At 32.8% G+C, this 27,470-nt stretch overlaps 1 protein-coding gene across 7 annotated transcripts in view; it reads right to left on the reverse strand.

The window, feature by feature from the left end:
* The window catches only part of DACH1 (dachshund family transcription factor 1), a 456,626-nt gene that overhangs the window by 148,239 nt on the left and 280,917 nt on the right, over window positions 1-27,470 (reverse strand). The gene's annotated exons all lie outside the window — the stretch shown is intronic.

Below are 27,470 nucleotides of genomic sequence, written 5' to 3' on the forward strand. Positions count from 1 at the left end.
ATACCTAGAGAATTCATTACCTCTTGAGCCTGAATCACAGTGATAGTTATAGAATGCAAAGTTATCCTTGCTTAATGGAATCCTAGTCACCCTTCAGAGTTAAGTTTCCTAACTTAATTCCATGGCAAATGCTAAACATGGAATTATTAAATGCCTAACTTGATTAGACAGAATACAGAGGACCCAAAGATCACTTTACAAAAGATAATAATATCGAAGCAATAAATTAAATATATGCGTATCAACATCTCCTGTTTTCAATTACAGAGAAACAAGTTTATAATTGTGGCAATACCAATGCCGAAGTCAGAACAGTGCATTTGAGAGCATACATTTTAAAATTGTTACAATGTTTTGGATCAAGAGAATCTTGAAACACTTAATAGGATACTCCTTGAAAGATTTTTATATATCATTTTAATGTAGGCATGTTCTCAGATTAAATTATTTTAACTTTTATTGCTTAACTGAATCTACTGAATATACAAACTACCCACTTGAAAGAAATTTTCTGTAATATCCCTGTTGGTTTATGAGTTTCCATTTCTTAAAAAGGAAAAGAAACCATCTTTTCATATAATATGCTTATAAACAGCAAAATTGGTAAAACTCCAATTTAAACACTTTAGCTCTATTTAAAGCCTCATTGTAAAATGTCTACGACATAGTTTTTATTGAAGAATACTTAGTTACTGCCGTGATTTTTTTCCATTTACTTCATGAAGACAGTTAAGGTTCAATATAAATTCAAACTCATTAGCTCAATACTGTCTGGATCTTAGAGTAAATTGTTCAGAAGTGGGTAATGAAGACTCAATTCAAATTCTTCAGCAATCAAACAAAGCAATTTTATTAAACAATGAAAAGAATCAATTAAAATGAATATCTTTCTTATCTATATTATTTTACAAGAAACCATGACAGTTTTTGGCTTAAAAAAGAAAAAAAAGGAAGTTTATAGCTTCATACAAAAATGACTCACATAAGAGAAATTTCTCCAACTTGCTACAACATTATGATATAAAAGTTCACTTCTATTTTCACAAATTTATACAGCTTATTTCTCTACTCATGACTTTTCGATACTTTATACCAAGGTCCTAGTCAAACATGAAGTTATAAGTATATAAATTTTGAACATATTATGTCAATAAAATATTCAGTGATAAAACATTTGAAACATTTTCACTTTATAATGCCATTATCAAAGTATGTACAAAAGTCTTCATTACTTATTTACTTCTTATGTTATCAGTTAAAATAAAGGTTAAAGGATAAACACCAACTATTTGGATATAGAAATAATGCTTTGGAATAAATATTTGAATATGAAAATTGCATTGGAAATTTATATATAATAAATTATTTTTTCTTTCTATTTCATTTAAAATATCGAAGGGTTACATTTTCACATTAGATCGCATTTTCAAGGTTAATTAACTAATAAATGAAAGAGGGAAAATTTTTCACATTCATTATTTTGGACTGAATTTGAGTTCTGCTTATACCTATCACCTATTTTTGTTTCTCTGTTCAGTTGAGCTAAATTCTTTTATTTACATCTTAATTACTAGTTAATAAATGGGAAAAAGACATTTTCGAAATATACTTCAGTTTCCCTGTCAAATCCATAGAGAAGCACTTATAATTCTATTTTTTCACATTATCAAGGTATACAATATAAAGTTAAAATTCTGATTAAATCATCCTGATAAGAGATTATAGACAAAATACTACCTATTTCCACATCTCTTTTGGATCATGGGCTATCAATCCTTGTGTAAAGGTAAATATCAATCATCCATATGTGAATTTTCCATAGCAAGTTTATAACACTAGATTGGATTTTCTCACTACATAAAATGCTCCTAGCCATCTCTGCCAATCATCATTTGTTAAATACTAATGATGTTAACTCATTTGGGTAATAAATAGAGCAAACAATTAAGCAACTAAGTCTGATGAAAAATATACAATATATAACCAAGTCAGCTGTAAGTGATTTTTGCATAATTTATAACATCCTGCTCCTCTATTAGCATGAATAAATAAGATTGAAAATAGGCCATTTCAGAATAAGACATGCCCATAGTTATTGAAGGCATAATTTTCAACTGCTTTGCTTTAAATCAATATATTTAATGATATAAGCCAGTATCTACATATGAGCCTACACACAAACATGCATATGCATATATATCTTTGAGATTAAAGTTTATTATTAAGTCTGAATGAAAACTTACAGGAGACAGCAGATTTCCTATATAAGAAAAGTCCTAATGTAGTGAAAGTGAAAGTCACTCAATCGTGTCCGACTCTTTGCACCCCCCTGGACTATACAGTCCATGGAATTCTCCAGGCCAGGACATTGGAGGGGGTAGCCTTTCCCTTCTCCAGCAGATCTTCCCAACCCAGGAATCGAACCCAGGTCTCCCACATTGCGGTGGATTCTTTACCAGCTGAGCCACAAAGGAAGCCCAACGTAGTAAGGGGAGTTGGAGAGAAACAGAAAAGAATTGATTCTTCTCTCCTCTTCCATTCTAGTGGAATCCCACCATTTCTTTGATTTTACACTGGAGTACAAATAAACCTTGATCTAGTCCTATTATCCTCCAAGAACATATACTATAATATGGAGTGGAGGCAAGTGTGCAGAAACTCAGACATTTGATAAATGTATAAAATGATTCCAAACCAAGAAAAGTGGTCATGAGCTTGTGAAAAGGCTCAGCACATCTTCTGTTTGATTATTTAGACCTCATATGTATATTTTAATGTGTTGTGGGAGGAAGAACCAAAGGGAGAGACAATCTCCCATACCTAATCCTAAACACAGATTGTGGAGAAGCACTGGGAGAATCTCAGGCTAGACACCTGCTTACACAGGTGGAAATACATCTGTACTCTGACTGACAGCAGAACACACAGACAGCTATTAAAGATGAAATTAAGTAGTGTAACTACAAGCATCAGGCAGGCCAACTCCTAATGTGTGTGGTTTGGTGGATAAAGAATTAGCAAATGTACCATTTTACCACAACCAGATTAAGTAGGCGTATGGATGCAAGAGGAAAAATTGAAATCAACACCTGATTACCAATTTTGTCTCTAGCTAAAAGCTATTTATTATGTATTTATATAATCTGAAACTATTTACTCTGCTTAATTATACTGATAGTAAGAATATATCTGTGATTACATATATGCAAATATATGGAACTTATATACAAAAAGTGATTGTGAGTGTTTAGTTTTCCTTTCCTGTAAAAGCTGTGTATTTTTCAAGGATAAATAAGATGATTTTACGGTTTTATTGTTGTTTAGTCGCTAAGTTGTGTCCTTTTTGTGACTCCATGGACTGTAGCCTCACCAGACTCCTCTGTCCATGGAAATTCTTCAGGCAAGAATACTAGAGTGTGTTGCCATTATATCTTCTCCAGGAGATATTCCCTACCCAAGAATTGAACCCACATCTCCTGCATTGACAAGCAGGTTCTTTACCACCAAGCCACGTGGGAACCCTGATTTTGTAGTTCAGTGTTACTGAAATTCAAGTTCATAAGGAACACGTATGGGAGATTCCCTGCTTACATCTCCACTCCAAATTTAAAACATAGTTATATTTTCTGAAAACATAAATAGTTGGATGGACTATCTTAGTCTTTTTTGTAACTCAGATGCTTTTTTTCTATGCCTCCATTTTATATTTTTAGGTATTATATGATATATATTTTATGATGGATCTGGTTATATGGAGAAATAGGCTACTTTGGGAAGAAACCCATAAATTTTGAAGCTATCTCTACTCTAAAGATAATCCAATTATCAAACAGAACTGATGGATGCAAATATAAACTTTTCACTCCAATTATGGCATTCAAATATGCTCTGTCAAGGCTCCCTCTTCTACTCCTTAATAAACTTGAGCAGATTTTGAGTATGCAAAAATCCGTTCTATTTTACACTACTCTCTGAATCCTCCTTTCCGTCACCACCTGCTAGCCCCAGAACCTAGGTAGTTGGAAATCAGAGGGGCTTGGACAGCTTGTCATCCATTCTTCTCCCTTCTCCTGGTAAGAAAAGGGAGGTGTCTTCTCCCATCCAACTGGCCCCTGCTCAAGTTCTGCCCACACTGTCATCCTATGGCTGTGCTTATTGGTCACTGACATCTCCCACATGGCAGGTACCTAAATCAGGAGTATCCCTTGGTATGTAATGTCTGATCATTTGTCGGGGTCATCCAGTGAAGACCTCCTAATTGCATAGGTCCTTGACAATGGAAACTTTCTTCAGCTTTGTGCTCTTCTAAGCTCCCTAACATGTCATGGTCTTTTTTTTTTAATTAATTTATTTTAATTGGAGGCTAATTATTTTACAGTATTATAGCGGTTTTTGCCATACTTTGACATGAATCAGCCATAGGTGTGCATGTGTTCCCCATCCTGAACCCCCTTCCCAACTACCTCCCCATCCCATCCCTCAGGGCTGTCCCAGTGCACCGGCCTGAGCACCCTGTCTCATGCATTAAACTTGGACTGGCGATCTATTTCACGTAAGGTAATAAACATGTTTCAATACTAATCTCTCAAATCATCCCACCCTCACCTTCTCCCACAGAGTCCAAAAGTCTGTCATTTACATCTGTGTCTCTTTTGCTGGTCTCACGTAGAGGATCATCGTTACCATCTTTCTAAATTCCATATATATGCATTAGTATACTGTATTGGTGTTTTTCTTTCTGACTTACTTCACTCTGTATAATAGGCTCCAGTTTCATCCACCTCATTAGAACCGATTCAAATGCATTCTTTGTAATAGCTGAGTAATATTTCATTGTGTATATGTACCACAGCTTTCTTATCCATTCATCTGCTGATGGACATCTAGGTTGCCTCCATGTCCTGGCTATTGTAAACAGTGCTGCGATGAACATTGGGGTACACGTGTCTCTTTCAATTCTGGTGTCCTCGGTGTGTATGCCCAGCAGTGGGATTGCTGGGTTGTATGGGAGTTCTATTTCCAGTTTTTAAGGAATCTCCACACTGTTCTCCATAGTGGCTGTACTAGTTTGCATTTCCTCCAACAGTGTAAGAGGGTTCCTTTTCCTCAGCATCCTCTCCAGCATTTATTGTTTGTAGACTTTTTGATAGCAGACATTCTGATCGGCGTGAGATGGTACCTCATTGTGGTTTTGATTTGCATTTCTCTGATAATGAGTGATGTTGAGCATCTCTTCATGTGTTTGTTAGCCATCTGTATGTCTTCTTTGGAGAAATGTCTGTTTAGTTCTTTGGCCCATTCTTTGATTGGATCATTTATTTTTCTGGAATTGAGCTGCATCAGCTGCTTGTATAATTTTGAGATTAATTCTTTGTCAGTTGCTTCATTTGCTATTATTTTCTCCCATTCTGAAGGCTGTCTTTTCACCTTGCTTATAGTTTCCTTCGTTGTGCAAAAGCTTTTAAGTTTAATTAAGTCCCATTTGTTTATTTTTGCTTTTATTTCCATTACACTGGGAGGTGGGTCATAGCGGATCCTGCTGTGATTTATGTCAGAGATTGTTTTGCCTATCTTTTCCTGTAGGAGTTTTATAGTTTCTGGTCTTACATTTAGATCTTTAATCCATTTTGAGTTTATTTTTGTGTATGGTGTTAGAAAGTGTTCTAGTTTCATTCTTTTACAAGTGGTTGACCAGTTTTCCCAGCACCCCTTATTAAAGAGATCATCTTTTCTCCATTGTACGTTCTTGCCTCCTTTGTGAAAAATAAGGCATCCGTAGGTGCGTGGATTTATCTCTGGTCTTTCTATTTTCATGGTCTTTTGATACTAAGGCCCTTCTCCTGATGTGTATTCTTTAGTTCTGATGATGTCCACTCTCTCTATTCTGCCACCTCTCCTCAATCCTCTCTCCCCCTGCTCAAACATGTACGGAAAATAGTTCAGCCACAGCAGACATTCAGCTATGAAATGAGCTGGAGGTATCTGTAATCCTTGAATAATTCTCTCTCCTCTCCCAGCACTTGGTGGTGAGAAAGGACCCTCATAAGAAATCACTAAGTCACAGTGGCCTCCATTAGGTTCTGTCTTTTCACTACAAATTTTTTTTTTTCTTTTTCAAACTTCCTCTCCCGTGGTGGTCAGCCTCTCCTATAAATGAAAGAGGAGGAAATCTGTGGAGTCTGGAGTGATCGTTAAGGTAGCAACTTTGGTTCAGCTGCTATTAGTAAGTACTGATTGATTTTCACTTTTTTAAAAGTGAAGTGTATTCGGTCCTTTTGTCTTGTGCGTAACCATAGGAAAATTCCTATTTCATATATTGTTACTTAGATTATTCAATAGAACTAACCACAAACTTGACTGTATTCTAAATAGAATTTTAGTAACTGGTTCATTAAAAAAACTGAAATAAAAGTAAAGAAATATGAATGCTCAATTTTTGAAACGTTACTTCACAAATCAACTGAAACTTTAAAAATTACCAACTAAACTAAGACAGAAATTCAAAGAAAAAAGATTACATTAGTAAAAAATAAAGAATGATTAAATGTGGGGATAATCATTAATGAAATAAGGATCATTTTTTAGAACACAACTTTTAGATAGGAAAGAAAAAATGTTTTGGAGAAGGATGTTATTACTGTTTCTCTTTAAGTAAAAAAAAAGAAAGAAAACTTTGGGTATATATATCAGGGGTAGTAATTAAAATCCTACCTCAAATAATTATATTTATTATTGAATCTTAAACATATCTAATAAGAAATAGGTTCCAAAAGAGAAGGTCACCATATTTTTAAATGAACTTTGGACAGAGCACATGTAAAATAATCAAACACAAAGTTAAAGTGATCTGTAAAAAAGAAATGTCTTTGAAACTATCATGCATTAAAAGAGTAAAAGTATATTTAAATGTTATTTTCTTTTATACCTAGTTGACATGTAACTATTTGTTCAGATTTTCCCACAGGCTGACCCTGATAAAGGAGGCAAGTCTCAAAGGGACTAACGGTCACACCACAGCTTAGTGAGTGATGCTGATAGTCTGGACGGGAACCTGACTTTGTCAAGATCCGTTTACAATGAAGATGATGGCTAGAGCAGGCATTTACTCCATACCATTGGAGACCACTTAGAAGGATGTCAACGCCATCTTAACAGAAGAATCAAGACTACCAAGGAAAAGTAAATGCTAGTCTCAGTTGCTGAAGATGTTTAGCTCTTACTTCAGAAGTAGGTAAGAATAAACAAGTTATCTTTTAGAGGATAAACTTCACTGTAATAAAAAGTGTGATGTGACCTGTCAGCATGCAAGTATTTTGCATAAATAGGAGACAGAGTTCTGTCACGAATTATTGTAATGTAATATTTTAAATCGTTTTTATAGATAATGATCTGAGCTAAGTCATATACTTTAGAAAATAGAAACACTTAAATCATCTGGGTTTTGGTTCAACTTAATCAAATTGCTTTATTTTAAAATGAGGAAGAGGCAATCTGTAAAGGATACAATTAATTGGGGCACAATTTTAAACGTTCCAGTTTAAGGATAGTGGTTTAGCAGAAAAACAGCACAAACACTTCCTAATTGGTATTGCTATAATACCCACAGAGTAGGACATTTCCAGAGTCTAAAATTTATATTTGCACATATAGCCTGTTTGATTTGGAAGTGCATTTTTTTCTTGCAGAGAAAGAATAATATTTTCATGAATTCTAACTATCCCACTGTCAATAAATATGAGTCATTTAGGAAAATATGTTCTTTTCCAGAAATAATTAGACATTTTCTTTAGTTATCTGTCATAAAGTAAACCTAACTCTGAGTGTTACATATTTGTGAACTAGAAGTTTAAAACTCTTGCCATACAAGTAGTTTTCTATTTTACCTTTTACTTTATTTTGAATGCAGAGCTGTTTTGAAACATTTTATTTTATATGCAATGGTGATAATATAATAATGGTGCTATCAGTTGCTACCAGTGTTCTTAGACTCATCAGAACTATGATATTAGCTACATTTCAACTAGTTGAGATCCTTTTTGCCTTGCATAATTCACAATGCTGTCAAAAGTACCAAAAGCTAATGTTCTGCACAAAGTAGCACACAGAAAAGTGGAAATCAGAACTGTTTATTTTTTTAAAATTTTGCTTGAATATAATTTACTATGGCTAATGACTGTTGAACTTGCAATAATAAGAAACAAATTGTAAAACCAAAGCTGAAGTTCAAGTCATTAATGTCAGATGGGATACATAAATGAAGTTTTAAAGAACAGGCAGACATTATTAAAAAATAATTACACTGAGAATCTTTGAGGAATCATGTAAAACTGAAACAGCATTAGTTAACTTAAAATAGACAATAGTTTCCATTTTAAATAACCTCAATTTTGGACACATGAAAGTTACTAGAATGTGTTATTATATAAAGAATACAGTACTTTATGGGTTTTCCCTTATTTTATACCACTTCAGAAAGTTTTGATGCAATTTAAGAGAAAGAACACTATTACTATAAAGATACACATTTAAATACTTAATGTGGAGAAGACAGATAATTATAGCAGAAAACACTTTGCTTTTTGATCCTGTTGTTTTCTTTGGACTCATTAGTACCATGTTCTAAGTGTTAACCAGGTAAAATAGATCCTGCAAAACAAACAAATACAAACTCAGACTGGTAAATAGTTACATAGAACTCAGTATGAGGAAAGAAATAGTATCCATATTAATTGTATTGACTAAATATTTGGGTGTCTTGCTGATGTGGATGACTGTAAGCCAAAGTCAAATATTTCTATTTAGTGGAAATTAAGATATCGCAACAGATTGGTTAATTTCCATAGTTAAACTATAATCCTATAATGGACAGTGTAGAAATAACATTATTAGGAACATATTTAAGCTTTCCAGTCTAAAAATAATGCATTTGGTATAATGTAAAGCAATTTGGTATAATGTATCCATACTAGTTTAACTGTATCTTTTAACCTTTCTCATTGTCAATGTCAGTGAATTGCTACCTTTTCCCATTTTAACTCATCAAATTGTTTTTCCATTAGGCAAACAAATGAACTAGAAATTCTCCTCTCTAAAGATAGTGAAATTTTCCTATATATTTACAATTACATCAAATAAAATCTCAAGGTAATCTACTTTCTATACTGTTAGTAGAGTACTCAATGCCATGGTATATAATACTAACAATTTTATGTTCATGAGCAAGTGTTGCTCATGGTAAGTTGAAATCAGTATTAACCCTTAGTCATTCATATAGTATTTTCAATTTTATTTTTTTTCTTCTGTTTTGTTGGGATATAATTGACATACAGCACTGTAAAAATTTAACATGTATATCATAATGACTTGACAAATGTCATAAAATGTCATATGCCATAAAATGCTTATCATAAATGTCATAAAATGATTAGCACAGTAAATTTAGTGGACATCCATCATCTCATACCTTTACAAAATTAAAGAAATAGAAATAAAAAGATTCCTATGATGAAAGGTCTTACATGACTTATTCTCCCAACTTCCATATATAATACTAGTGTTAATTATATTGATCATATTTACATTACATTTCTAGTATTTATCTTATAATTGGAAGTTTATGCCTTTTGACTGCCTTCATCCAATTCCCTTCTTTCTATCCTCCCTATCCTGCCTCTGGTAACTATACATGTTGAAACTGAAAAATATTTGAGCCAAAAATGCTACTGAATTTTCCACAAAGCATAAACCCTTACAGGTAGGATAGCAGGCTCATGGGAATTTTGATATTTCTCATATGCATAGAGCTAAGTTAAATTATCTTCTCCCCAAACCTAGTTAACCTCAAAGAATGACATGACCAACTAGTTGTATAAGCCGGAAACCTAGGAATCATCTTTGTCTCCCCCTCTTTCACTGGATACCACTGATGTCCAATTTCTTTTCATGTCCTGTTTATTTCATCTGTGTAATTTATCTCTACTCTGTTTCTCTATCTGCTGCTGTAATTAGATTCAGGGACCATCATTACTTTTAATTACAAATCTTACATTGTCACTCCCCTACTTAGAGGACTTCCATTGTTTCCCATTACTATTTAAAGAAAAAAGCCAACATTTCTTCTCTTAACACAAGTGCCACAAGATCAGGCTTATGTCTCTTTTGCTATTCATTGTATCCTCAGCATTTAACAAAGTAGGACTAGCTCTGTCAGTTTTTGAGTTGAAAGTTGCAAATCCAGACCAATTTTTACATTCACATGTGGTAAACTTTAATGTGGATTTCAAAAATAATACACTATGCTCTTTGTTCTTGGCCAGCTTATAGCAGAAAAGAGAAATACATAGATACAGCATATATGTACATACTTTTATACTTTGACTGGAATACAAGACAGAGATGATGAAGAACAGGAAATATGTCTGATATTTTTGGAAATAAACTTCTTACAATGTGGTATAATTTGGATAGAAATGGAAATGAAGAGAGTAGAATATGAAAGATAACTTCAGTATCTATGTAAAAATTAGGTATATGGTGATGTTATTAACAAGTCAATGATGATAATTATTATACCTAATATGTATAACCTGCTTTCAATGGGTCAGGCAGTATATTCAGCTTTTACATGCACTATCTCAATACATCTTTAGAACCTCTGAGATAGATCCACACTAGTATTATTAAAGTTGACTTAACTTGCCCTGGGATTTAGATCTCAGAATTCTGAAGTCATAATACAAGGTTTTAATCACCTTTATAAGGAAGATCAGATTTCATTATGAATAAAAATCCTTTCTATTCTAAACTTGGAGATATTTCAGAAGCACTCAAATGAGGCTGACAACAAAAACTGAAAATATGGCACTGAAATTTGGATATGCCCAGATATGCAGATGCCCAGTAAGGAAGATTTGGATGTCATTGATTTGAAAAATGGGAGATTAAGCCATGATTCTTGAAGAGGATATAGAAAATATAAAGTTAGTTGCACTAAAAATGTATTTCTACAGAAAGTCACAGAGTAAGTCCCAAACAAGCCAAACTGTATGATTTAGAAAATAAAGTCTAGAAAGCTGAGCAGTAATAAGCATAATTTGGTATATGATACATACAATAGATTCCTAACACAAGAGGGTATCAATACACTTTTATAATTTCAACTCTCCCCACTTACTTGTAAGCTATAATATTCTTTTTAATAAAACAGTCAACATTAATGCCTGACAGATGTTGGGTCCTCAATTAGTATGGGGTGAGTAAACATAGAATATTATGATTGGATATAAAGATTTAACCATCCTAACTATGATTTAAGTAGATAGCATGAACAGAAACAATATACAAAATAGACACCACTAAGCATAGTTTGAAAAGATGGCATTAGTCCAACTTATTGTGTAACAGATAATTATAATGTTCAGTATTTACAAGGTCCCCCTTAAGAACACTATGGAGAGAGGCAACTTTAAATCAAGGGACTACATATCACAAGGGACTCAGCACATTTGAAGGACCACTGAAATGATATATCATAGTGGTAGATTACATGCCAATGGCAGGTGTGTTGAAAGCTACTATCTATACAAAATCAAATCATTCTTTCCATAGCTTCTATTATATGTAGTGAAGACATACTACTCAAAGAACTTTTCATCAGTTTTTCATGGGCAGACAGGGTAGGAGATTTTCAAGGTCAAAATGACCACTATAATTTCAGCTGCTGGCAATGAAAAAAAAAAAAAAACTTAGAAAGATGAGTAGTGATATGGACAATCTTATTTCTAATTTTAATTCACATTCAGGAATTAAATATAAGCACTCATCTTTATCCAAGAATACGTGGATACTATTTTTTTAGATTAGTAAATTAGAAGAAGGAAAATAAAAACTGTGTTTTGAAATGAGGATTGACTTTCTGACAATATCAACACTCCTAGGTTAATGTAAAGTACAATTTAAAAATCTTTATTCATCCTTTATTTCAAAAATTATCCAGTGTAATTATTAAAATCATAAAGTGACCAATGAAAAATATGAAAGAATACAACCGGCTTAATGATTTAATGAACCTAATGAACCAGTGATTCAGTTGTCAGAATTAAGTGCTAAATACAAGTTTTATGTTAATTTTCGTAAAAGCTCACAAAGGTTGATACTTGGATAAATCAGTCATATTCATTATTTTTATTTTCTCCAACAATTTTTCTAGCATTAATGTTAAAAAGATACATGCTTTGTTAAAATATAAATGATGAATGATGGAATTGCCATCTCTTCTAAGGTTTTTAAAGAACTAGAATCACTTTGCTGTGCAGCAGAGATGGGCACAACATTGTATATCGATTATATTTCAATACAAAACAGAATATTTAAAAAACATGAACTTATAAAGGTAATATCTATCCAAGTTATCTTTACTTATCTTTATTATAATAAAGCCATTATATTTTAAATATTTTCAATGTAAAAAGACCTACTAAAAATAATTATCTTCTAGGAAGGTCTTTAATTATTTAAAAATAAATAGCTATCTAATTGCAAAAATACTCTGTAATGTAAAAAAATATTGTGATGTTTTTTTCCTTGTGATCACAAAAATCTGTCTTAAATAATTTCAGTTATCTCCTTCAATATTAAACTATGGCACCATTTCTATGGTCTATCATGTACATTCCCTCACATCATACAGAAAGTTAGGATCATTGTCAAAAATCAACAGATGCTCTCATTTACATGTACTTGGTCTAACACCTGGGCAAATACACCTTCTTAAATGCTGTTCTTAATTAAAATAATAAATTATTTCCTCTGCTCTGCAAAAGCTTTTAAGTCCCATTTGTTTATTTATTTACTTTATTTTCATTACTCTGGAAGGTGGGTCAAAGAGGATCATGCTGTGATATATGTCAAAGAGTCTATTGCCTATGTTTACCTAAGAGCTTTATAGTTAGTTCCTGGGCTAACATTTAAGTCTTCAATTCATTTTGAGTTTATTTTTGTGTATGGTGTCATGAAATGTTCTGATTTCATTCTTTTACATGTAGCTGTCCAGTTTTCCCAGCACCATTTATTGAAGAGGCTGTCTTTTCTCCATTGTATATTCTTGCCTCCTTGGTCAAAGATAAGGTACTCATAGCTGTGTGGGTTTACCTCTGGGCTTTCTATCTTGTTCCATTGGTCTATATTCCTGTTTTTTCAACCTAAAGGGATGGGAAGAGGTAGGAGGAAGGTTCAAGGGGGAGAGGATATATGTATACCTGTGGCTTATTCATATTGATGTATCGCAAAAACCAACACAATATTGTAAAGCAATTATTCTACAATAATATATATATATTATATGTGTATAGATAGATAGATAGATAGATATAAAACAGCCATTTAAGACTCCAGTTAGTAGGCTAAATGCAGTTTTTCAAAACAAATTAAACACTGAAGAACCGCCTTTAGTTAAAATGGTCTGCATAGAAACTGACTTTCCTCTTTGGCAAATTTTGGAATTTTATTTTAAAGTCTTATTATAATGAGCTACTTTTCACAAAAAAATCCAAATTATGTTTTGCACCTTATCATATAGTTGAACTATTTAACAAAATTATGATTGTGGTATAGACACAGCAATAAACAAAGATATAAAAATGATTTGTTTTTTAATGGTTTATTTGTGTCGATTCTACAGGGGATTATTGGGTATATTTATATATTTTTATCTACTTTAAGTCTAAAAAAAATTTAAAGTATAAGAATTTAAGGAGAGAAGGCTTAATTTTTAAATGTGTCAAATATCCTTCACCTGTGAAATTCCCTTTCGAAAATTACCTCCATGGTGTGCGTTTACTCAGGTTAATGTTGACATGTTTAAATTCTGGCTTTGAAAAAGATTTCCTGTTCTTATTTATCCAAAAAAATCAAGTTAATACTGCATATTGGAAATCATAGAAAGGAAACGGGAAGAAACCATGGACTATTAAGATTATGATGCAGTTATATCAAATGGAAAAAATAGAAATAGAAAATAAATTTTTAAATGTCAATATATAACCACATAAAGAGAGCCAAATGCCAAAAAATACAGCAGACAGGAAAGGAATAAAGTATTATATGATGAGATGGTTGGATGGCGTCACCGACTCGATGGACATGAGTTTGAGTATGCTCCAGGAGTTGGTGATGGACAGGAAGCCTGGCATGCTGCAGTCCATGGGGTCGCAAAGAGTCAGACACGAGTGAGTGACTGAACTGAACTGAACAGAAAATAAAATTTATTTTTCTGTATATATTTGAATCATAGAAGGCGATAGTACAAAATAGACACAAAAGTCATTCATTTTTTGTTCAATATATATCAAAGACTTACAATATGCCAGGAATTGTTGTATGTAATGACAATATAGCAGTGAAGAAAACAGATACAATATTCTCGGGTAGTTTATATTCTCATTGGATTGTGGGCAGAAAAAATAATAAGCAAATAAACTGACACCACATATTAAATGACATATCTGTCATATAAGGACAATGGAGAATTTGGTATATACCCAATGGATGTGTGTACATATAAGCATGTATGTTAGGAGGGTACATTGGAAAGATTTTGCTGATGAGGTGACACCATCACACAATATTCTCCTTTTACAGAAGAGGAAACTGAGGTTCAGGATGATTAAATGAAATTCTTGAGGTCACAATAAGCCTTTAGGTAAAGAGCTGGACCCAGAACACACTTATTTTGACTTGGTTCTAAATTCTTCCCACAGTACAACAGTACCCTTGTAGCTGAAAAAATTGCCTGGGCTGTGCAAAGAAGCAAAACAAACATGAACAGTGGGTGTGGACGAAAGGTGGGTAGTTCAACTGACCAGAGGAGAAGGTACGCATTAGGAAAGCATCAGGACTCGGAGAATTAGGTAGGGTAGGGAGGTGAGAATGAAAATTCTCAGATGTCAGGATGATGAGTTTGGTCATCATCTTGGGTAGGGGAGAGACAGGATTAAAGTGATATATATGAGATAGTCAGAAGGAGGAAAAGGAACTCATCACGGGGAATAATCATCCCAAGTTCTGTCATCCACCACATTGACACTGATATGACCAGGGCAAGAATCCTGCTTCTCATATTTCATGCCACTGGAAAACTGATAAAATAGAAAAAAAAAAATCTGTGTTCTTTATCATTAGGGTTTTCTAAGATGATGATTGAAGAACAAATTGGTTTCCAGAGATAGACATGACAAAAAAATTACATCAAGTGAGGATACACTGCACACTCTCCCACATATCCGAATCCAGTCCCTTGTAAACTCACCCTTCTATATATATATACTATCGAGTTTTCCGCAATTAAAAGAAAACTATGCTAATCTTTTTCAGTTTTCACATAAAAAAAGTATAACTTACTCTTTCTTAAGAGAAGGCAAGAGCTTACCAGTGAATATAGGTCATGTAGAGTTCTTAGAAAAGCAAGGGGATGCTCGGTAGATTCACCAAGCAGTACCTCTCCAAGTCATGATATAATAATAAGGTTTATGAAACATAACAAGTTTGGCTTTAATATTTTATTGAAAATCTAAATCTTGGAAATGTGTTTTAATACTTCTATTTCTATTCTGTGCCAAATATATGTTACTATTCTGTAGCACCTTAAATAAGTGTTATCATACAGACTATTATACACATCAGCAGAGAGCAAAACAGTGTTTACTATCCTGACATTGAAAAATATGCGCTGGTAAAAACCACCCCATCCTCAGCTACTATTCTTGCTATTCACTTTTCTTCACTATTCACAATTCTTATATTCACAAAAACTCCTCATTACTGGTCACAAAAATAACAATGTATATTATGTAGGTAATGATTTCTAGATGATGCCATAAAAGCTTTGATTTCTAATACCATTTAGAATGTCTGAATAAATAAATGCAAAAAGTACTTATTTTCTTCAGCTTGATAATATCACAGAGCATGATAAGCCTTTATTTTGCCTGTGGAGTGTTTTACTTTTCTTATCAAAACCATAAAATTACATACTAAGTTGCAATATGTAAAGTAAACACTATATGATTTTTATTTGTGTAAGATGTCTCTATAGGGCATATCATTTACTTTAATTATTTTTGTTTTCTTACTCCAAAATTTTCAAGCCAAATTCTATTTGTATCTGGATGATTTAAAACCTGGTAAATGTGTTAAAATAAATTTTCAAGCAGCTTAGTATGCATACACTGCTTTTAAAAATTCAAAACAGCCCTCATAGCAAATGTCATTTCTTTCATGGTTACAAAATGCAAACTCCAAGTGTTTTATCCTAATGAATAAATGAGTTTGTCCTTTATGTATAAAATATAGTTTGTGTTTGTTGCACAAGTTTTTAATAATAGATGAATTTTAGGTTTGCTCCAACGTATTCAATAAAGTGTGATTAATTTGGTTTTTCAAAAATGCAAACTAGACATTACTATATTACTTTGTAAAATGCACAGCTTGCAACATTATTGTCTCAGTGGGATCTTAAATTGAATTGTAAAATGTGTCTTATTTCCAGTTTGATTTATGTAAGAGATAGCAGTGGATAATGTCCCTTTTGAAGTTTCACTGCTTTGTGTGAACAAACAATATAAACCTAAAATTCATAATAGAGTTTATTAGAACCCCAAGCAAACTTTCCAGTTATGTTTGACTGAAATGAAAACTTATGATGGATTCAGAATACCACATTTTCAATGAAACAACTTTTTGAAGTTTCCTATTATGACAGATTATACAATACATTTTGACATTTTCTGTGATTTTTATTATGATATTTCAAGTAATTACCAAATCATGTTTTTTTTTCTCTAAAAAAGCTTTCCTGTGCCCTGAGAATTAATCTATGATACCATTTAGCTTGGCTTTTTGAAGTAAATATCACCAGATAAAAGCCAGCTGGATCTGAATAATAGGATACTTGAATGAATGTATTAGTGTTTGAAAAAGAGAGTACAAATCTTCTAAAAAGATTAATTTCCATAAAAAAGATAGCTCCCAGATCTACCAAAGAATGAATTCAAAAACATAATAAACTTTCAGAAAGAAAGGTAGATTAAAGTAAAAGCTGCAGCACCTTGTTACTGCAGCTGTTGTGAAGCAATGATTCTGTATCAATTACATTTGGTTGGTCCTGTAGGGCTCTTCAAAGCTTTGTGTGAAAAGCTGAATATGGGATACATGTGACAGTGTAATAACTTCAGTGATTAATTTTGATGAAACACCACTTTCATTCTGATCTTATTCTCAATATTTACAGTTTGAGAGAAGCTACAAAGGTTCTGATGGGAATATATGAATTGAGTAAGGACACTTTTTTTTTCTCCTTCATTTATTGAAGATGTGGATATGAATTTTTCTTTGTCATGAAAATTTTGCAGCTTTATCACACGACATAGTTGCTGACATCATCAGGTAAAAAGACCTGAGTTGGCCAATGGACTTTATTTTCAATATCCTGTTTCAAACATGTTCTCTGAAAAGGGCCATGAGTTTTGTTCACACTGCTTTTCTACCTTAGTCTGTACAGTTACTAATAAAAGCAGTTTGACCATGCATAATTTTCTCTGGGAGGCAAAATGTACCAGTCCGTCTTGGATGATTCACGTTATTACTATCTTCAAGACAAAACCAAAATCAAAGGTGAAGATAAATTAACTTTTAACTTTGATTAGATACTAGAAATATTTACAACTGCTAAAAGAATTGACATGAAAATGCCATATTAACATTGCATAATTTCAAATGCAATGGGAAAATAGTAAAAAGAGAAATAGACAATATGATGAATGGTACATATATTTTACTTCTGAAGTAATTTCTTTGTAAAAAGTAGCAAATAAGGATAAAAAAGGAACATCATTGTACACTCATAACAGCAATAAACAGTCAACTAAAGAGATTAGTAAATCATTTTTTCAATTACATTCTGAAGGTAATTTGAATGTGTGGAGTAAAATAAACAACTAATTTCCCTTGCCCCCCTCCTTCCTTTTATTTTTTTTTATAGTATACATTGTCAAAATTAACCCCAAAATGAAATGTACCCCAGTAACTGCATGTTCATTTAGACTGCACATGCTGTTTAAGTACAGCTGAAAATTTACAAATTCAGTTGGTCAAAATGAAGATATAAAGGACCTAATGCCATTATTAGAAAAATGACTGCATTATGAAATGTGATAGTGTTTAACAGGAAAAAAAATTAAAAACAAAAGTTGACTTCTCTGCACTCATATTGACTACTAAATGGTCATGACAGTTTTTAATAGTAGCACAAGAATTTCTGTATCATACTTCTCCAAGAAAGCTGCTTTTAGTTAAAACATAAAAATGGTAGTTACAAGGTTTCTGCAAACATAACTGCCATTCCATTAAGGAAATGGTGCAGCAAACAGTAAATAGTGGCCTCAAGGGAAATGTTAAGTATTGATTTTATTACTGTGTTGGTTGGTTTGTATTTGCAATTGTCAACTCTAATTTCAGACTATGTTTTAAGTATCCTTAAAACTGCTTAAGGAAAGGACAAATATTAACTGAAAAATATTGATAATTATTATTTTTATAGCTTTAAATATCATAAGAGACTATTTCTTTTCAGCTTTTCACAGCATGTCTTTTAAAACCAAAAAACTTTAATTTTGCTACACAAAGCAAATTAACAACCAAGTCGTCATCATTAAGTCAAATTATATGCTCAATTTGTACACTATAAATCAGTATTTGACTCTAGGATAAAGTTAATCACTAGGAAAAGTATAAATATGTTACATACTTTCTTAATTAGCTTGGGAATTTAGCTTTTAATTCATTGATATTAAAGTTTCAATTCACCCAAAAAGATATAAAATAGCTATGAAACTAATTATAAGTCTAGCATTTTCATCATGTTGAAATAAACATCAACTCACAGTCTCATTAAATGTAAAATGATCAAATGATGAAAAAAGAACAAAATTCGTCAACTTAATATAATTAATATGCTTTATATTATCATCATCATTATCTTCATCATCATTGATTTCCTCTTTACGTTTAAGTAAATGACACATTCACACATTTATGCTAAAGGTATAATTAAGAACACAGATCATTTTCTTAAACCATGCCAGAGAGCAACAATGCTTAATATGTAAATTTTCAACTATACCTACGGGGCTGTAAATATAGTCAGTGTTAAACTTCTACAATTAACTAAAAGAAGCGTTTATGCTACACATAAATTTTAAAAATGTCCTCTGTGGAAATCTAAAGAGGTGCAAATTAATATTAAAAAAAACATTATGGCTCCTCTTCAGATTAAAAAACATAAAGTATTCTCAGGTTCACAAGCCACACAGTATGATTCAAACTTCACATATCAAAATAGAAAGACAACCTAATATAAACGCATGAAAATCCTTAAATATCCCTGAATGCCAACTCCCAATATCATGAATCTAAAAAGAGAGTCAAAGGAAAAGAGTTCTCTTGATTTTATCATAAAAATCATACTTACATTGTATTTTAAAATATTTAGAGAAAAGAAATGGCGTAATGAAATAAAACGTTGTTTTGACTACAGAGATTTATTTGTGCATACTAAATATTCAGTACATGCTTATTGGACTAAATTTCTTTGTTCCAAATAATTAAAATTTTATGGATAAACATACAACTAGCCTGTTGGTTCAACAATAGTCTTAAAACTTAGCATGGCCCTTACCATATAGATCAGAATGAAAGTCATAAGGAGTATTTTTTTCATATTGAAAATAACTTTATCTTCACTGTCAACTTTCCTTGAGGCGATGCTTTAATGTGTCTAAGATTTCCACATTTCTCATGTGAGACTACTTCATTATTATTTTCACTTCCATCACTGACTACAAGCATTTTTAAAGAAACTCTTAGTGTGAAACTTACTGTAAGTAGACCCACTTTTTTTAATATAGATTCTAAAAGTCAAGGGTCTTTTATTGCTCTCTATAACCGTGATTCTCAAACACTTTGGTTTCATGATCTCTTCATGGACATTTGTCATACCTGTCAATATTTATCATGTTAGTAAATAAAACTGGAAAGTTAAAAAATATTTTAGTGAATGGTTAAAAAAAACTACAAATTCATGGCATATTAGCACAAGTAACATTTTATAAGAAATAAATATATTTTCTAAAAACTAAATACTTTTGCAGAATTCCTTCATGTTTGGCTTAAGAGGAGTCAGTTAGATTTTCCTACCTATTTGAGCATTTAATCTGCCGTGGTGTCACAAAATATGTAGTTGCTAAAAATTAAAGTTCATACCTCATGAGAGAATAAGCAGTTTTTTTTTTTTTTTAAAGTAATTAAGGCCTTAGTATTATTATGAAAAAAGTTTTGACCTCTTGAACTCCCTGAGCCCTTGGGAACCCTCCTCTCTGTGGGTTCTGGGACCACACTTCAAGAACTGCTGCTCTATCTGATAACATTTTAGGACTTTTTAGAACATCCGGGGTATGTATTAATTTAGAAACTCAAAGACTGTCCTAGTATTGCTTCAGACAATAAGCACAAGATTAGAAAAGTTGCTCTAAAGTTTCAAATAGAAAACTCATTACATCATGCCAACAATTGAATCTTAAAGAGGTAGTAATGAGAAAGGGAACTTTTTTCCTCTAGACTTAATTTTACCTCACAAGGAATAATCAGCTTTTAGTCATTTTGCAATCCATGGGGTCTCAAAGACTAGGACATGACTCAGCAACTGAACAACAACAAGTCATTTTGAGATGGTGGACAAGGCATAGAATTTAGCAAAAGTTAGAGGCAACTTTAAATATTATTTTCACAGCCTTAAGCATAAAGATTCACTCTACCTCAAACACTTCATCTAGTAGGGGGGATAATACCTATTCAAGAGCAAGCACAGAATTCAATGAAATGATGAACATGAAGCATAAAGCTTGCAGAACTAGGTAATTGATAAGACAGTTATTAAGTAGAAAAGTCAAGGTTAAGATCACAGGTGTTGAAGTCAGACATATGAAAAAGGGATGAGATGGTAAAGAAGCTGTGTGAGTCTCAGTCTATTATGTGCAATGTAACAATAACCCAAGGGTAAGTATCACATTCTCACACAGATTAGATAGCAAGTGTATACAAAGCACCTGCCATATAACAGTTGCTGTCATGAGGAAGAGGAGGAGAAGGAAAAAGAAATGACAGGAAATTAAAAAAAAAAAAAATTACCAAGTCAATTTTGAGTTTATAAAATTATAGAAAGGGAATTAGGCCATTCTTAAGAAAATATACACTTGAGAGGAGCAGATATCAAAACAACTTAAAAATAGTTAATACACCATAAGCATTAAAAGGAAAGGGAACACAATTTAAAACTGCTAAGTTCTAGATATGTAACTATAGCTTGACCTCCTCACTTTTAATAAGGAAAACAGAGTATTCCTCCATGAGGTTCCTTAAGGTTCCATCTTTAGTCTCTTCGTAACCTAGGCAGTGCATGGTCCAGAAGAGGCATTCAGTGAACTGGCAATGCATCATAATTTGCACTGAAGTGATGCTTAGGCGTCTAGGAAACATCAGAGAATTTAACAATAAATGAACTTGCTAAGAATCTGCATTGGGGTACAGATTTTTTTGAAGTGTACAGCAGTAATGCATAAGACCATATTACCATAGAATGACCGGCTAGGAAGAATTAGCATGGGAGTTTAGGTGTAATGTTTGACTGACTAAAGCCAGGAATGAATCTAAGACAATATAAAAAGATTTGAGAGGGGTGTTTTTACTTTTATTGTTTTTAAGTTAGCAGTTAAAAAGAAGGGCAGGGATACCTTTTATTGAAAATAATATAAATGTTCAAATCAATATTTTGTGACTACCTATCTTACACTTCAGAGATGTTAATATACTCTGAAAACATTTTTCAGAAGTCTAAATTTTACGGAATTTGTCAGATATTTTATGTTCTAAAATATTAAGATCATTTGAAAGCTAAAAACAATGGATCTAAATGAACTATTATATGAGTGACTGAAAGAATAGAAGTCAACTCATTTTCAGACAACTTGGCTAATATGTTATAATTGGTTAATGAAAACCACACATTCCAAGTAATCAATAATGTTCCCAGTGGCATGTTTATTTCTAACAAAATTTCATTTATAGATTCCCAGATGCATTCAAAGTAAGCCTAAAAACTTTACTTTTTAGAAGGCAAAATGTCAAATGAATATTACCCATTTCAAAATTCAAGAATATGTGGTTGAGTGGGAATGTACAGAAGAAAAAGAAAATAGCAAGATTATGTGTGCTTTCAGCCAAAGTATTCATAATCCCTAATGTAAGAGATTTTAAAGGTCAATAATGATGGAATATTCCCATTTTATCATTGTTTCCCATGGCAAAGTAAGTATAATATCTTAAATATCTATTACTAACTATGGAGAAGAATCATTTTGGGTTCACATTAAATTTGATTAATGCATACGCTTTTGGAAAGCTTAAAATGTTCAATGTCCCCAAGAAAAATATACTCAACTTTTTCAGTTTACCTGATTATTGTAAGCATAGGTTAATAATATATTTTCCAATTAAAAACCTATGTGGTCATTTTAAAAAAATGTAATAAAAGACAACAACACAGATTTGACTATTTTAGATGTCTTCTGTAAGTCAGTCATTCAGTATGTGCCCTTCTGTGATAGGTTTACTTCACTTACCTGAGGACCATTGGAAACAAAGTGCTAGTAATCAAGTTTTAGTTAAGGAAGATGGATAAGAATTAGATCTAGAGTTAAAAATGCTATGTCGTACACTTAAAATTTAAGAAAGTGAATCACCTGTTGTGTGTTCCTGCCAAACTAAATTTTTTTTTTTTTAAAAAAGGAAAGCATGTAAGTACAGCTTTTCATAACTCTTTTGGTATGTAAAAAGAGATTCTATTGATGAGGCATACACATTAAATATATTTGAATATCCATGCATAAAAAGAAAAAATCTGCTTAATTATGGGCACCTCTAATAAGGAAATTTGGGGAAAGTCATGTGCTCTTAATTATAAATATATGACTACAGCACTTTAGATTTACAAAATAGTTTCTTAAAAACATATACTTTATATAATAGATCTAGGAATATACCATTGATTCTTACTGTTTTAAAGAAAGTTATTTCATTTACTAACTATTCATTCTCAATTGTATTCTTTTATAATTGAATGTTCAAAGATTTAGAGATATATAACATAACTACCTACTAAGGAAACACCATTTTGCTTTTATAGGTATTTTATTACATCAATGGAAATTTCTCTGTATCCTTCTATGACTTAACTCATAAGCTATAACATAAAAATTACTATCAACAATGTAGACCAGCCATAAAATTCAATTAAAAATCCCTACATTTTAAGCAGTTATAGTAGCATAATGTGTAAACATGAGCTGAAGTGATGTGTAGTTCCTAGAGCATGTCACATTTAGAAAATAAATGTTTTAACTCTTTCATCACTTTCCCACTGCAAAGAATATTTGAGGGTCTCTTTAAAATTTTAAATGTAACTGGAAAACTTAGTGCTTTCACTAAAGAGCAATGGACATGCTCATAATTTGTCTTAGCTAAATCTGTTCAGCAATATTATTGCTATATGTTTTTGTACTCCAAAACATATATCCCTTGTTAATTCCTTCTTTCGATAAATGTTGGTTGCAGACACTGTTCTTGTCACTGGAATTAGCAGTGAGCAAGTAGGACAACAAAATCCCAGTCCCCATGAGGCTGACATTCAAATAATCCGATGCTAGATAAATTACGTGGCATGTCAGGTCGTGATAAATGCTATGGAGAATATAAAGCAGGAAAGGAGGATAGGGAGTATTTTTGCACTGAGAAGGTAGATTGTGATTGAAAATAGGGCTGTTGGTAAAAGCCTTGAAAAGAAGGTGACATTTGAAGGAGACCAAAAAAAAAGAGCAAGACCTATGGAGAAGAGGATTCCAAGAAGAATGTGACAACAATACAAAGACCCTGAGGCAGAACTATGACTGAGATATTTGAGAAAAGACAGGGAGGCCAACGTGACTAAACCAAGTGTGTGAAAGTGAGAGTGGGAGGGAAGGCAGTCAGATTGGAGAAGAAGCCAGGAGTCCATGGTGCATGAGATGCTAGGCCACCAGAGGACTTTTATTATTTTACTCTTCATGAAATGGGAAGAACAGAAATAGCTCAACACAGAACAGTGACCTGGTCAGACACAGGTGTTCACAGGGTCACTCTACCAGTTGTAAAGGAGAAGACAGAAAGAAGGGAATCAGGCTAGAATACTTGTACACTGATCCAGGCAAGAAGTGAAAAAGGGTAAGAGAGGGGTGTATCTGGGGCTACACTAGATGTTGGTGTAAGGGAGGCAGGACTCAAAGATGGCTCCAAGGAGTGGGGCATGAGCAAGTAAGTAAAAATATATAGTAACTAAAAATGGAAATGAGACGATTGAGGAATGTGGATATCTGAGGTAGGAAGACCAAGAATTCCTTTTAGAGATTTTAAATTTGAGATATCCCAAACTGAGCACCTCTTCCAAAAATAATTTGTCTCAGGCAGAGACACTAACACTGAACTGTGCTTTTTCTCATTCGTAAGGTAACCAAATGGCTTATGAATAAATGGACGCAAAGTATGTTCCTCTTTCAAACTTTGTTAGGTTTAATTGGAAATAGTATGTTTTAAAAAATATAACAGCTTAGTTAATATTTATTTGTTTTCATGATTCTTCCTCACAAATTCTTTTTTTTTTTTCATTTAATTCATTTACTGAGTAGTCACTGCATGTAAGTTCTTCTTGCAAACACTGGTGAACACAGAGAGGAATCTGTTCGGCCCTCAAGGTGCTCATAGCCTACCAATGGAGAAAGAAAATAACACAGTGTTCATACATTTTGAAGATTTGAGAGGCAAAGTGGAAATGCATGGTTTATATCAACTGTGTTCACATACATGGTTTAATGCAATTGTTCTCATAATATTTAACTGTAATCTATGTGACTTTCAGAACATATATAAAGAAATGGATGATTGAAAGTGAAAGTCACTCAGTCTTGTTCGACTTTTTGTGATCCCATGGACTATACAGTCCATGGAATTCTCCAGGCCAGAATACTGGCCGGGGTAGACTAACCCTTCTCCAGTGGATCTTCTCAACCGAATAATCGAACTGGGGTCTCCTGCATTGCAGGCAGATTCTTTACCATCTGAGTTATAAGGGAAGTCCAGATGATAGAAGGAAGACTGTATATCATTTTATGAAAATTAAGACAATGGCATCGTGAAGCTTAAAGAATAAAATTATCTCATGTTGTACTAGGGATACATCTTCATTTGCCATTTACAAGTATGAACAAGGCACTCTAGGTCAAGTGCATACTCTGGATTGGGGAAGGTCTTTATAGAAATATGAACATTGGAAATGTAGTCCAATAAACGAAAGATGACATCTTTGGCAGAGGAAACAGCAACTTTGAATTTACAGAAGCACAAAAAATAAATAGAAAGCTTTGTGGGCAACTAGGTAGCTAGATCTTTGAAGGAAAAGTTAGGAGACTGGAGGGCGAACATAAAAAGAGGGTCCAACAACATTATGTTCAAATTTAATATTGATTTTCAATTCTAAAAGATTAAAAGTTAAACCTAAAGCAAGCTTAAGGAAAACTATATTTTTTGAATAATAAATGTCACTCAAATCAACCAGTCACTTCCAATTTATTCATTGGTTTCCTTCTCTGATTAGTCTAGTAAGGTATTATTTTTTGTGATACAGCAGGTTTTAAGGGGCTTTCTGACCTATAATCTCATGGCACTTCTTTGAGAAGTGTGTTATCCATTAAAGGTGGTGTTATCTATTTTAAAACAACACTGTGCATATTTGAACACTAATGTGGTCTAATACCTATCGTTTGATGCAGAGGTTTAATTGTACATGTTGTTTTTCCCCAGTGAAGACAAATGTTATTGACAAGGCTTCGCCAATCTCTTCTCCACCTCCCTCATGATATCACTGACACAATTTCACCCTGCCGTTGGGTGGACAAACTTTGGCAGTCAATCAAGTTTCAAATCCTAGTGTATGACATGCCAAGTGTATGACACTGGGGAATTTGTTTGATCTCTCAGTGTCTCAGTTATCTCCAAGGTGAGAAGATGTCCATCTCTGGCCCTGTCTCCGTGTCACACTGTTGTGTTGAATGGCTCACCTATGTAAAGCACAGTGACTTGTCCATCCATAGTAAGTGCTCAATAAATTGAAGTTACAATTCTTCATGTGGACTGAATCCTTGTGTTGAACAATGAGGACAGAAATAAAATTAGCTTAACATCTTCTACTGAAATGCACTTCCTATAATACTGTTTCTTTGTACTATAGTCACGGGAACTGGGAAAGATCTAAAACTGGAGATAATATAAATATTTTGATAAATTTAACCACCTAAAATGTATTAATGTTTACTTGTCTTATAAACTTCTTTTGTGTTGTGGAAAATGTGTACAAACAACTCCTTGTGAAATGGTTTACACCATAAATTTTTCTCTCAAATAATGTTCATGTGGGTCATGATTAAGTTGCTAGTTCTCAAAAGCCTATTTAAACCACTACATATTTGAAAAATTGTATTTGCAACCATTTTCCAACTTGAACTATCATTTATCATATATTTAAAATAGAAAACCTATTTTCATAGTTCTACTTCCAACTCAACAGAGACCTTCCTTCAGCAGTAGTGAAAATTATGTGGGAACAGTACTCTGGAGTGGAAACTTGCTAATTTTCCACATTTTTAAAGGAAAATAATCTTAGTACAAAATTACCTCTGGTTATTCTTGCAAATTATTCATTCTCAAATAAGGGTTCATATTTAACCTTTGAAAGTCTTAGAGTTCTCCTCATTTTTACTTGGAAAAATATTAATATCTTATTTATTTGGGATATAACTCAAAACATATCACTTTGCTGAACCACAAAACTCTATCATTAAAATCTAAGGGCTGTTGTTGTTGTTTAGTCAACTGAGTCATGTCTGACTCTTTTGCGACCCTGTGGATTGTAGCCCATCAGGCTCCTCTGTCCATGGGATTTCCCAGGCAAGAATTCTAGAATGGCTTGCCATTTCCTTCTCCAGGGCATATTCCCAACCCAAGAATAGAACTTGCATCTCCAGTATTCACAAGCAGATTCTTTACCACTGAGCCAACAGGGAAGCCCAAATCTAAGTGTAAATAAGATTCACACAAAATCCAAGTGTAAAAGTTAAAACTTGACAATATTATTATAATTTCATGCTGATAATATAAATAAAGAGACAAATGAGCATTCATTTCAAAATTGAGTTTTAAGAGAATGACAGAACTGCACTATTCACATATTTAAAACAATCTAATACCACTTCAGACAAAATTGTTGAAATTCTCTGACC

Source organism: Giraffa tippelskirchi, chromosome 12 (genome assembly GCF_054371585.1).
Source record: "Giraffa tippelskirchi isolate mGirTip1 chromosome 12, T2T-mGirTip1v1.2.pri, whole genome shotgun sequence".
NCBI classification, from domain to species: Eukaryota; Metazoa; Chordata; class Mammalia; order Artiodactyla; family Giraffidae; genus Giraffa; species Giraffa tippelskirchi.